The 13,557-nt window shown below is 33.2% G+C and overlaps 1 protein-coding gene across 11 annotated transcripts in view; it reads left to right on the top strand.

The window, feature by feature from the left end:
• CCDC171 (coiled-coil domain containing 171) overlaps positions 1–13,557 on the top strand; it is a 183,344-nt gene that overhangs the window by 80,768 nt on the left and 89,019 nt on the right. The gene's annotated exons all lie outside the window — the stretch shown is intronic.

The raw sequence follows: 13,557 nt of genomic DNA on the forward strand, positions 1-13,557 counted from the left end.
TATTTGAAGCAAGCTTTGCTGCTTGTGTCTGCTCTTCAGCCCTACTACCGTCTTTTCATCTCCCAGTGTTCTTCTGTGAATTGACAACTGAGCAAAGGGACTGCTTCACCAATATTTTGAGAAATAGAAGCGCTTGTAATTCTGAGAGAAGTGTCAAGCAGGAGGAGAACCAAAATGATTCCAGCTGCAAAAGTAGTAGAAATGACATAAATATGGAAAATATTACAATGAAAGTAGATGTCGAGGAGAATGAGTTGCAGCAAAGTAGAGATTTCAAGTGATGTATAGTGGAGAATGCTGAAGGAAGTTGTTAAATTTATTAAGGAGGGTTTTCACTAGTGCTATTATTTACTGAAAATGCCTTACCTCACTAAGGGCAAAAGACAGTGACATTTCCAATTTACCTGTTGGGTTTTGGTTTGTTTTTTTTTTCCCCTCCCTCACAATTCCCTAGTCTTGGTGTTTCATTTAAATGGAAGAATAAAAACTAGCTGGTGTTTTCAGTCAGGTTGCTTGTTAATACTATTGTGGTGTAACTGCAGTGCATATATAAGCTATTAGTCTTGTGTTTGATTTCTTTGAGAAATCCTTGATTCAAGATTTTTAAATGGCCATTAGGAATATAAAGAAGGGAAGGACTAGAAGACAAATAATATTTGAAATATTAATTTTTGTCTACATTTTGTACATTAATACATGTTTTTTCACCATGTTTTACTTTGTCTAAAACACACTTTTTCATTTGTTCAGAGGCTGTGAAGAGAAAGGTCAGTTGTAGGCAATCAAAATACAGGAGGAACTTTTAAACAAATATATTACATGGATTATTGGATACTGAATTACATTTCACAGCTTCTGGTTTTTATTAATTGAAGGCTACATTAAATTTTTTTGAGACAGTCATGATTCTAAAATGGATCATAATTCTGCAGTTCTTTGACAGTTGCTTCTACTGGAACAACTTCATTTAGTGTATTTATTTATGTTATTGCTTAAATCTTTCAATATACAATGCAATGTAATAATATAGTTGACAGGATGGAGGCAAAGAACATTGACAAAATAAACCTTAGGGCTAAAGTTTACTACTGACAGGTACACTGATTTGGTTTATTGCTTTGTAAGTCTCAATCCTTCCCATTAAGGAATTTTAAACCAAATTTAAGTTGTAGGCTTGTTGCTGTGGACTGTCCCTCAACTTAGAAGATTAATTGATATTTCTTAATTTCTTCATAATATTTACTACAAAAGGTAGCACAAAATAGCATTTTAATTTTAACAGCATGCATCTATCACTGTATCAAAAAAGGAGACAACAGTTGTGGTAACGTCAAAACATGTTAATGTTCTTGTGGTCCTTGATTTTTTTTAGTCATGCAGGTACAATTTTATAATGTATTCATCCTAAATCATCATTTCACCTTCACTTTTTATCACTGTTTCTACAATTCCAAACCTGTGTTATATAAGTACTTTCGAAATTCAAATGGAAGTCTAATATAATATTTTGATACCAAGGAGTAAAATTAGTTCTTAAATTTTGAGCCCTGTATCTTTTGGTTTTTAAAATTTAAGAAAAAGTCTCTTTTCTTTCCCATAGTTAACCACAATCCAACCTTGTTCATTCCTTTATTCACAGCAGGAAGAAATGGTCTCTACCCTGACATCTTAGTTGACAGACCCTTTTCTTTAGCTTAACTGGATTTTGTGACTTAAAATGTTGGGGTTTTTGTGAGGCTTTTCGAAGCTCTCATTTTGCACTACTGTGAAACAATCTCATCTTTGCAATAATCAACCTTGCCCTTGTAAAACAGTGTTCTTATAACTGTGTAGGGTTTCAAGTGCTTAAATAATACAGAAAAAAAAAAGAAGAGCATTTTTACTGTTGCACTGTAAAAAAGAAAATAGAAAAAAATATGCCTCCATCTTCATCTTAAGATACAAAATGATATTACTTGTATAGACTTAAGTGTACATAAAAATTTGGTGAGTGTGGTAGCATACAAGTAAGGTCAGGTAGAGTAGACATGGAGTGAAAAAAAAATAGACATACTTTGAATTCTTTATTCATAATTTTTAAACAGGTAAAAAGAAGAAAATGAAAATATTAGATACTTTCACTTTTGATAGCTTATTTTTAAATTTATTCACAGTTCAACATCAATCAGTAAGGAGATATTTTGGTATTCACGTACTTTCATGAAGTAGGCTTATTAAAGGAGTAATACTTAATTTCTTAGCTTTATCAGTTCAGATTTTAATCCTGTATATTTTTATCTTCTTAGTGGCATATACCATAGAGACATCCAAAGTAGCCAATTACATTCAAGGTCAGCTGGAATAAGCAACTCTTTAACACCACTTCTTTTGATTATATGAGGTGAATAATTTGCTCTGGTTCTTAATTCTTTGAAGAGAACTTTTACACAAATGCTAAACAGGTATCAATAACAGACATATTTTTAATTCCTGATACCAGCTGGTCTTAATCAAGTAAAGTATTTGTTTCATATTGATATGTACAGTCTGTATATTTACTTATTTTTAAGTATGTTAGTGCCTGTATACTTTTAAGGTTCTATTTATGGAACAAGTTCTATAATTTGTTAATTAATAGCTCCAGTGCAATAGATGTTAAATCTTATAGCTTGATACTGATATGCCTCAACATAAACATTAATACTTGTTTTAAAAGAAGGTACTCTAAATTTTGGGTTTGTTTAATCTGCTGAGTTTAGTGAAGCTGTGATTAATTTATGACATAATAAAATAATGAAGAAAAAAAAAATCTCATACAAATGCCTTGATAACATTCACAAAAAGGTGTTTTCTGGTGGGAAGATTTGAGGTGTTTCTTTTCAATACCTGTGTCATTCAAATCATACATACATATTCTCTGTTCAGTGTGTCCCTTCACTAAATAGATATATCTGAATTTATTAGATTCAGATGAAGATTGGGATTTCTCTGTTTGTTAGACGTGGATGTTTCCCTCAGCAGGCTCTCAGTTCTTGGGTAAATTGGAGATGAAGGTGATACACGATTTTTTGCTTTTAATTGCTTTTCTTCTTTATATATTTATAGCCATATATTTTCTGTGAAAAACCATTTCAAATATTTACACAATTTCTTTTACTAATACAACTACACATACTTTGTGAGTGACTTTTACTCTATTTCTGAAAATGCTGCAGTATTCTAACTTGGAGAAAGGTTAAAAGGCTTCACTTACATGGGGAAGACCAAGTGATTTTCATGCTTCTAAGAAAGATTACAGTAACAGTAAGAAATAGGATTTGAGATTTTTTTTCCTCTGACATCTTCTAGCAAAAGATTGCTAGAATTTGGATGCCCTAAGGGATACTGTTGATTGTAAAAACTTATTTGTCTCTTTGTCAAGGGACTGCACTTCTGTGTATTGCCTGATTAAATGTAAGGCTATTCTTTAAAGAAAGCAGTATAGCTGATTACTGCTAACATCTAACTTAACAGAGAATTTATATTAGTGAAATTTAGCATTTAAAGAGAAGTAAGTTCCCTCCTAAATAGGTTAGAGGCTAAAATTCATAGTTCATTAATTAAATGGGGGGTTGTTGGTTTTCTGGTTTTTTTTTAGTCCATGTTCTGAACACTTAAATAACTTACAAAGTAGGTAAGAAAGGATTAGTATTGTCATCCACTCTGTTCTTAGTCGAAAGAGGTAATGTGTCTTCTTAGTACAATAAATAGCAGCTTAAAGAGATTTGTCAGGTACTTCAATTTGTGTTAACACTATCTGTAAAATAAGTAGAAATGTTCATTCTGCTCTGTTACATAACTTCCACTACTGCCAACTTCTTAGTCTTCAAAGATTTATGTTAACTAGAAACTTGTCATAGAGCTAGTCCTTTGTGCTTCTTTGTTTATAGTTTGTGATGCATTGCATGTGGAATTCAGGTTTATGGGAAGGGATGGTCTTTCTTCTAGCAGCTGCTGTCTCTGTAGAACAGGAAGACTCATAGATAGCACACAATTGTGGGTTAGACCTGAGAGCTCTTTTTTGCAAAAGGAAACAGAACACAGCCTAGATAAAGTTTGCACCCTATTAGTGAGTCTGTAATTCAGATCTCTGAACTTCAATTTCACTTTAAATTTCATGGTTCTGTGGTTTGTCCAGGGAATTAGATTCATTGAATCATAGGAAATACTCGGTTGGAAAAGATTTGCAATAACCATTAACATCCAGCTCCTGGCGTGTGCAGGGCCATCCCTGAGTCACACCATGCGCCTGAGAGCATTGTCCGCATGCTTCTTGAACTGTGTCAGCCTGGTACTGGGACTTTCCCTGGGGTGCTCTTCCAGGGCTCAACAATCCTCTGAGTGAAGAACTTGCTCTTAGATAGGTTTTTAAATCTATAGCCTTTGTTCTGTACCTAGAACATTCATCAGTATTAGCATTAGTCTGGAGGGACTGAAGTCAGTACATGGCTTTTAGATTTGTTTTTGTGCTGTAGTCATCAATGAGGCAGCCATGTAACTATCAACAAATATGTTGAAGGTCTGCATTAACTTTTCTGAGTCAAGCTTTCTGGAAAATATGTAAGTAAGAATAAGGAAGAATAAGGTTAAAATTTGTGATTTTGAATTCATTGTATGTTTGCATGAACATGAAGGTCAATGCAACAATGGAAAATATTGTAGTATAAGTCACACAACCATAATTAAATTGGAAGCTCTTATTTTTAAAGACTATCATCATTACTGTCGTGCTTCTGTTTCATTTTACTGCATTTCTTCTTTTGTCCAGATTTACAAGTTGAATGTCAGTAATAATTAATTTTTGAGCAATGTTAAGATTTCATATTGGAATTTGAACATGTATTTACACCAGGTGAACATTTTGTTTTTCCTAAATTATGCCACTATACAATATTTTATTGGTTGGTATTAAGAATACTATTCAGGTATATTATTTAATATCTTTATATAGCAAGAAAATGATAAAATTGTAGCCAGTGCTACTTTACATTAGAAGAAGAATAATGAAAGTATCTGGCAATTTATTACATTTATGTTCAGGCTAATCAGATGTAAACATTATTTATCTAATAAATAAGAAAAAGCATCCCTAAGTAAGAAAAATTAATATTTTGTTTCTAACTTGCTGAAGAGTTTAAGATAACTGAGAAAATGCTCTCACCATTAAATCAATTTGTATGTAACTTAATGCTGAGATAGAACACTGGAAGAAGTCATTATTATGTAACATCACTTTAGTTAATCTTTGAAAGCTAATTAGGACCGCAAGTTAAATTCCAGGTAAGAATATGTGTACCCTTCTCCAGAAAATTATGGAGTAAGTTTGTTTATGCTAGTCTGATTCAATAGCCCCATTCGACAGTCACTTTATGACTCCATGCACTCACATGAGACCTTGGGATTTTTGGTCCAATGTATGACTAACTGGCACGGAGTGAAATCCAGAGTGCTTTGGTGTTAATAGTATAGCGACGTTGCCTATTTCAGAGAATACTTTTGATCCTGAGTCTGTTTACTGCACTTTAGTATTATAAAAAAAGAGAGAAATCTGACATTCTGTCAAAGTTTAGATAAAGAGAAAAGATAATTTAAACAAAGTAATTGCACGAACCAGCACATTTTTAGTCTTTTAAAAGTAGCTTCCAATATTTTCTGGGTATTCCATTTGTAGGAACTATTTGCCTCCCCCTTGGGGAAAGGAGAGAATAAATGGAACAATATCAGGATCTAAAAGCTTAATGGTTTTATTTCTGCATTGTAATTATACTAATAAATACCTCTGTCCATGACCCTGGAATTTATAGTGCAGTGAGAAAGATTTATTGACAAGTAATTTGGAAGAAAAATGGAATTATTGTGTAATTACAGCATGTGGTTATTAAGCATATGTACTTACATACCACTTATTCCTCTTATTTCAAGACCTTCAACTATCTTTTAGTTTTCACTCAAAAATACTGAAAGTCTTCTTGGTAAATCCAGTGCCTGGGAGATCTTTGTTACATTATTGGATCAACTACAAAGTAACTGTGTTACCTTGAGATGTGCAGAGGGGATCAATAGAGATCTATTAAAACAGCATGAGATTTTTTTAAAGAAGGTGTTCTATTTTTCCTGGTAGTATAGATATCAATGTGTAGGACTTTCTACTATACACGTTCTCTATCTTCTTGATATAGAAGTCCTTTGTAGGTGGATTTGCCTTTTGCTGTTGTTTATCTAGGATATCTCCAGGGCCTCATCATTTTTCACTTGAGTCATGTTTTCCCATATTCTCCTTTTCTATTTGTGTGCAACTAATTCTGCAAATATCTTTATATCTTCTTGTCAAACCATAAATAAAATCTTTCAAATAGCTATTGAAATATAATTAAACTGTTGGAATATAATTAAGTATGTGTCTAACTGGCATAAGACTAAAACAAGAGATGCATTCCTTTGCACCTGTATTCCCTTGGCAGCATGCTATGACAGCAGCTGGGCCTATCTTTCATATAATTTGATATTTTAATTTAATTTGATACTCCATTAGGTATTCAGTGATTTTCAAGGGGAAGGTTTTTCAAAATTTATACCAATTTCAGCTTCCAAAATCTGTACCTATGCTGTCCTCTATTAAAGCATGGAAGCTCTTCAAAATTATAGCAAGGCAACAAACTCAAAACAGAAATTATATTTTATGCTGCCTATTTTTTTGTGTTCTCTTTTAAAATATGTATTTATGAAAAATTCAGTGAGGTTCTTGTTGCTAGATCATTTTACTTCTCAGTTAGAAAGACTTTAAAATGTTTTCAATTCTTTCTAGTTAAAGTAAAACTACCTTAAGTGTTGTTGTATTTTGCGGGTTTTGTTTGTTAATATTTTGTTTTGTTTTGTTTATCTGTGGACTTTTTAATAAGAAATTGAGTGATTTTAGAATTATGACATTAAAATTTTCAATTCTAAGTAGCAGTCCCAACATTTCTTTTATAAATACTACTTCGTTGTTTACAGGAAAATTTCTCAGGAGAAGGAAAAAATAAGTGTTCTTAGAAAAAGTTAATAATATTTTATTAAAATAATTGTTTGTGTGGTACCACCTAGTAATAGGCATATTTGTTACTATTATTTACATAGGTGAGTGAAGTAGGTAATCTTCCAAGTTTTGTATCATCATGGTTCCATTTTGTCTCATAGTTGAGAAATATACCAAAAGAGAAAAATATAAATAATAATTCTGTTTTCATTGAATTCACTGTCACTGTTTAACTTCCCTGTTTCAGGATCTGTATTTGCCATGCTCAGGGAAACTTATACCTTGTTTATTAAGCTTTGTGTTCTCGTTTGGCACTTGATATGACTCAAAGCATATCCAGAAGGGAGTGAGACATCTAATCAATATGTCTTTATAGCACTTTGATCTCCTGAGTGAATATTGGGATGTAATATATCTTTGATGCTTTTTCAATAGAATGATTTAAAAGTTGCCTTTTATGTAAGTTACATTTTGTTTTGTGGAAGGATAGGGGTGACCTATATTGAAGAATAGACCTTTTAATATAAAATTACATATTTATAAATTCTTTTTTATTTTATTGAGGTTTAAAAAGTAAGAAGGATATGTGTTTTCTCACTGCAGGTACATCATGCAAGATGTGTCTGGCCTGATAGTCAAACAAAACATTAATAAACTTAATAAATTTGCGGGTCTGTGAAAACACACATACCTTGCATATATGATTTGGTCTGAACTCATCTGAAGGGGAATGCAATATTTGAATGTAAACCTTATAAAGTAATAAATCTTGTGAAGCCCTTATTAATGTTAGTGCCATGCTAAAAAAAAATTTGTCTAATAAATTAATTAAAGAAAATCAAAAACTCTTTATGAAGCAAGATCAAACCTTTGTGTGGCATTAATTGACATTCTTGGCATTGCCCCTAACTCTTTAATATAATGGCTCACATTAATGCATTTGTGTCTGGTGAAATTGTGCAGCAGCCGCTTCCAAGAAAGGGTTGCAGCATCACTTGCAGCAGTAAAAAAACTTAGCTGGGGCCACCAGTATATTGAAGTTATGGACAGTATATTCTTGCACTCAGAACTGAACCTTAAATTCTATTTAGAAATTTCCTTGAAACTGTTCTGAAGACTCCTAGTATTCCCATTTTTTTAAACCAGTGTCTGAAAAGAAGATAGAGACAGGCTACTATAATATTTGTTTCTCAAATTTATTTCTGAAGCAGATTGCTGTGTCATTTAGCGTGACTCAGATGACTTTTTGTCTGTGTCATGATGCCCCTCACTTCACATTGTATTCCTTTTAAAATAAACAATGGGAATTAAATTGTGGTTATTTACTTTGTAAATAAATTGTTGTCATTGTTAATGTTTTATTGCTGTTATTTCTTGTTCTTCCTGAATTGTTTTAACTGATTGTTACCATTCAGAAATATTCTAAGCAAATGTCTGATACAAAGCAAATGGAAGAGTATTTCTCAAGACCTTAAAATAGTCTCTTCCAGTGCTTAGAAATGTCACTGGTAATGCAAGATCACTGAGACCAGTAGGACATGATCAAAGACAAATGGTTTGAGGCTGTAACAGATGAGAGAGGCTACAAATGAAATGCAAGAAATTGATGCAATATGTTGTGTTCCCATAGATACACAACTAAATATTTTTATGTATGTACATGTGACAAATTATCACCACAGACAAAAAGTGAGGATGAAATCTAAGTGCTGTTTGTGTTTTTGTCTTGCATAGTGTGTGCTAATGTGCACAAGTAGATAATGTGTAGCAAAATTAACAGTATTGCAGAGAGCAGTGCTACAGAGCAGCATCAGAGTTTGTAATATTAGTGCCTCATTTACAGGTACATGGCAGTTATGAAAAGTCATCTTTTTCAATGTAATCCAGGTGTAAACCATCTTTGGGATTGAAACCTTGGGACTGTACTAACTATAAGGCTGAGAGTCTACCAGGGTAAAAAGTGTAATAGTGAAAAACCCCATTATTCCTTTTTGGTGGTACTTAAGTATCTGGCACTGCCAAAGCAGAGAATATCTGCTACATATGCAGGGCTGAGTCTTTTCTAGTCTGTGACTGCAAAGGACTAGATGTTGTGGTGGGACAGAAATCTACATTTCTAAGGAGAAAAAAGAAACGTCACTTCTGAGGTTGCATGTCAGAAATTGAATAAGGAGTGAATGATCATGTACTCATGCCACCATGCATGTGATTCCAAAAATTTATTCTCACTTAACTTCAAGGATTATTCTTAAAACTCATAGTGATAAAGCCTGAGTTTTTATAAAATAGTATTTTTTCTACTAAGTGGTATAATCCCTCTCTGCAGCTTTCCAGTAATACTAACATAACTCGCTCAGCTTAGAAGATGATTAAAATTTCTAAATTATAATGTGCATAGATTTTATCATGTACTTTATAATTTTTCAAAACACAGTTTAATAGTAGGTCTCAATTATTCTCTGCTGGGATTAGTGTATGTCTGAAAGGCCCAGAGCATCTTCTTATTCAAAAGGGTCTCTGTCAACAGTCCATGAGGATCTAGGCTATGTGTGGGAAGTTTATGTTTTGTAATTACTTCACTTTAAAAGTTTTGTTTAGTTTTACTTTGAAGCTGAATGAGCATATGATGTGTCCTCTGAAAGAGATTTTATTGTGTGAAATTACTCAGGAAAAGCTACTTTGTTTAAATTACTAAACTCTTTTAATTCACAATAACTTTCAAACATACAAAACTCAATGACTTCACAAAGCATTCATTCATACTTTGCTAAATATCTTGAGTTAATGCAGTTGAAAAATTGCTTTCTTGTTGATCAGAATAGATTTTATATTGAGAAATGTTTGCACTGTAGCAAAGAGAAATTAAACGTGGCTGTAAGTCTCTGAGGCACTGTAATCCATCCTGAATCATTGCAGGTGAGATGTTTGAGGTACCTAAACTTGCTTGACTGTCTAAGGGCTATGTTTCTGTCAATAAATAACTGTCATCTACATGTACAGAGGTGATGAATGTCATTTGCTTTCATGACATGACTGCCTCAAATTTCAAGTGAATTTTGTAAGAAAAATCTCTTGCAAAATGTGAATGTGTGCATTTTCCCTTCCCCATCTATAGAACCATTCTCAAATAAAATTTCATTTAAATGTTTCTTAATACTTGTGTTCTAGATCTTATACAGTAGGCATATATTACAGCTGTTTTTAGAACTTCATGTACTATCATAATCATCTTTAGATCTTTGCTTGACATTTTTGGTACTGGTTTGGATAAACCATAGTCTGTACTCCAATATTATGAAGGTTTTTCAAATAAAACAATCACAAACAATTGTATCTGACCTTGTGTTAGAAATGTGAAAATATGCCTGCAAGCATGTCGTCAATCACCAGAATTTAGTTGGTTATTTATTAAAATGGTTGCACTGGTTGGTATTTGTTTTCTTTAGTAGACCAACTCATGCTCTGTGACCTCATTACACAAGGCTTTAACAAAGACAAGAAGAGCATTTTGCACCTTGTTAGATACACTGAGATCCGCAAACTATTTTTAACTGCTTCCATGCTGTATCATATACTTGAGAGACAGTTCCTGAGGTAAGTTCTTTCTCTTAATATTAGCATATGAAAAGATTGTTGTTGGCAGGATGAAGGTCCAATAGCAAAGAGGTTGAAAAAAATAGCTGTTTTTTTCCTGCATTGCAGATACAGCTCATTCAAATGTCCTTTAGAGTGCTCATAATTTTTCCTAGTGAAATTTAAAGTGCTTAGGAAAACACTTGTTTTTGAAGGGATGTCATGGGTGGTCAGCCTCAGTTCTGTTTTGCAAGGGCAGATCAGTCACATGGAGTTCATTTCAAACTGTTTTAGGACACCACTGCAGACACTATGAAACAAACAGTGAATCCAGATATAATATCTTGATAGTTTCTATTTGAGAAGTGTAAATCCATCTTATTTCTTGACATAGGTCTCATTGTACTTCTTAGATGTGTTTGATTTGTTTAAAATATTGATGATAAATCTCAGTTACGAATTTTTTTTTGTCACAGAACCTTTTTTCCCCTGAAATTTTAAATCCACTCTTTTGATAGAAGAAACATACTTTCTATTTCTTCTTGATAAATAAAGATTATTTTCAAAAAACATCACATGGAATTTCAGCTGTATAGTATTGTGTGATATATTTGGTTTGCATTGCAGTGGTGCACACTAAAAATATGGTAAACATTAAATATTAATGTAGCTTGTTGTAGCTGTTTTGAAACTGCTGTAAGTTACATGTAGGCTTCTGGGGGGCACTCAGAGATCATTATATTTGCCAACAATGATAATGGGAAATGTATTTAAACTGGTGAAGGAATGGGTACTGGCTAAACTTTCTGTACTTCTTTTCATTGTGAAATTTTATTAGTTGTGGGTGTGGGACAGCTTTCAGAATGTATTTTTAAAAAGTAATATTTTGGATCTAAATAGAGAATATACATATAAAACTTCCTCTGAACAAGAAAATCTTCAATTTCACAAATTAGTTCATTATACACATACTGCAGTGTATTTGCATATTTTGTACTGCTGTGTTGTGTCTGTGTAATTTAAATCTAATTTAGTAAGCAGTTTGATCTGGCTTTAGTTATCTTGGAAAATACAGTCTCAGTATAAATGTGTCACACATGCTTTGCATTAATTTAAACTGTATGACTGTCATTGTTCATCAGAAGTCATTGTCCATCTATTGTCTTTTGAATAGATTCCTTTATATGTGTAAAGAATAACAATATTAAACTTTGATTTCTTTTTGTAACGGGCTTGGAATAAAAAGTTTTCTGGCTGCAAAACCAAAACTTGTTAAAGGAAGCTTGTGAAAGGACCAAACCGAGAGCCAGTGAGATTTTTCTTCAGTGCTATCAGTTGCTTGCTCTTCTGTCTAACAAATGCTTTTTCATGCTTAATTTGTGAGGGGAAAAAAGGTCAAAAATCTAAATGTCTCTAAAGGAAACTTCTAAAGATTCTGATGAAAACTCTACTGATCTATGAGATTTTGGCAGACGGGAGAGGAACGAGTGCAGTGATGTCTGAATTAGCAAGCGAATGCCTAAAAACCTGAGAAAGACAGATAACTGGCATTTTACAGAATGTTAATAAATTGGAGTTTAGCTTCTAAGTTGGTTCAGAATCACTTGTACTTGAAAGTGAAAGCTCAGCATCTTCACAGAACTATGTGCAAACATACTAGGTTTTTAAAGCCTTCATTCTTCTTATCACAGTTAGCCTCAACTTTCTAACAGTTGTAATTGTCCACAGAAAACATTTCAAGATAAATGCATTATCAGGTTTTGAAATTTTCTTATTTTTGTAAATACTAAGACCTGGGGGGCAAAATAAGGGCTATATTGTGGATTAAGTGAAATATCTCAAGGCTGTGCTTTTCTGATAACTGAACCTGAAGTGACCTTTCTCAGACACAATTACAGAGCTGTATGTTTTTCCTTTAATTTCATCAGGGGTTTAATTAGTATACAAATAAAACTTCCCTTATCTTCCTTTCTACCTAATTGGCTTGTCTTTGCTTATATATGAAGAATGTGAAAATGGGCTGTAATTAGGATGACCGTGTTAACCTTTTTTTCTCAAATGTACTGTTGCCTAAAGGCCTCAAAGCCTAAAACCAGTGCTTTGGATTATTGCTTTGCAATCACTATGGCTCTCCCATAGGTTTTCTCATGAGCAGAAGGGCTTTGGGTGCTGCAGGTTCCCACTGCTTAACAGGATCTTCATTCTTCTCCCCACTAAATGTTTATTGATTATCTCACTGCTCCACACTCAGCCTCCAACAACTTAATATCAGGTGACAGTCAGGAGAGTTCTCCAAGTAATTAGAGTGGAGCATTGAGGGAACAATTAGGAGCAGAGTTATTAAACTTGATTTATCCTATTCTCTCCTGAACACTTTCTTGGATATCAGAACATCACACTTTCACAATCTACCCTAGCTGAGAAATTAGTGGCTAACCTGCTGCTTATCATTGTTGCCTTGCTGCCTTGAGGCACACCCTCTTGGTTTCAGTCACTCAGCTGGAAATATTAGAGTCCATAAAGTTTATCAAGGGTTTTAATTAGATCAATCTGAAGAAGCAAAAAAGAGGCTTACCAGCCATTATTTTATAATACACCGCACTGTATTTGAACATTTCCAAGGCTTGACTTTAACTCACAGTAGCAAGAAGCTTCAAGTAATTGCTGAAACTGCTTTTGGGGTGCTAAAATCAGTTTCCATTTTGCTTAGATATTGCAATGCTACTAGATAAAGTCTGAATCATTTAGAGATTTCTGTAAATAATGGGGTTCTCTTTGAATATAATAGAGCAGCTCTTAAGTGAGATACTTGATTTAACCATTTCTATATTGCTTCATCACCAGCCAGCATGGATTGCTGACTATGCCCCTTAAAAAAGTTAGCCCCTGCAATTGCCTCATTAATAGGCATTACTTACAGTGAGTAACTTAGGTAAGTTAGCAGCTCACAG

The sequence above is a fragment of the Passer domesticus genome, chromosome Z, assembly GCF_036417665.1.
Source record: "Passer domesticus isolate bPasDom1 chromosome Z, bPasDom1.hap1, whole genome shotgun sequence".
NCBI classification, from domain to species: domain Eukaryota; kingdom Metazoa; phylum Chordata; class Aves; order Passeriformes; family Passeridae; genus Passer; species Passer domesticus.